Source organism: Schistocerca nitens, chromosome 2 (genome assembly GCF_023898315.1).
Source record: "Schistocerca nitens isolate TAMUIC-IGC-003100 chromosome 2, iqSchNite1.1, whole genome shotgun sequence".
NCBI lineage: Eukaryota > Metazoa > Arthropoda > Insecta > Orthoptera > Acrididae > Schistocerca > Schistocerca nitens.
The window spans coordinates 267045053-267045803 of record NC_064615.1 but is presented as its reverse complement, the minus strand read 5'-3'; positions in this window follow the sequence as shown (position 1 = coordinate 267045803).

The window sequence follows — 751 nt, the reverse complement described above, 5'->3', positions numbered from 1 at the left end:
TACAGTTTCATACATATATTTGAATCGAAATCTCCAAACAGCGTAATTTTGTACCTCTCAAACATTAAAATTTGGAATTCTGCTCATGACAATTTTGGAGATGTTGGCCCTACTCGCTAAAATATCCAAGAAAGAAACCGCAATTCACTGCAGAGACTGCAAGTGCATCATTGTATCTGGTCTTGCTGCAGGGGCACAAGAGAGAGTTTAGGAGACTACTTCCATTATGTTACTGGACATAAAATACAAACTTGGATTTACTAAGCAAGTAACCCGACTAAAAGATAAATATGGCCCACTGGAGATGGAAACCTTAAGGGGAAACCTATGCCTTGTCTAACGGATGAATTATAACAGCAGATGAATCTCACGCTACAAATCGAACTTACAAATAGATTACAAGCAAAAAGGGAAGAGTCAATCAGTCTGAGAGAAAAGACAACTCAGGCAAGCTGATACATGAATCTACAAGACAACCGTTGACTAAGTGAAAGCAAAGTAAAAGCTACAGCTGATCCCATTGTCCTAAACGAATATTTCACAGAGGTAAATAACATTAGTTGTGAAAAATTCTTTCTTAAGCTGGAAACTATCGATAAATCCATCCTTTGTATCAGATGAGCATCCTCCGTACAGGATGACATCACAGTACAAATGATCAAGTTTATTATTGACACAATACTACACTATAACTACTGCTCGTTACTTCCTTAGACCTAAATGCTCTTGCCTGGACAACGCAGCAGAAATA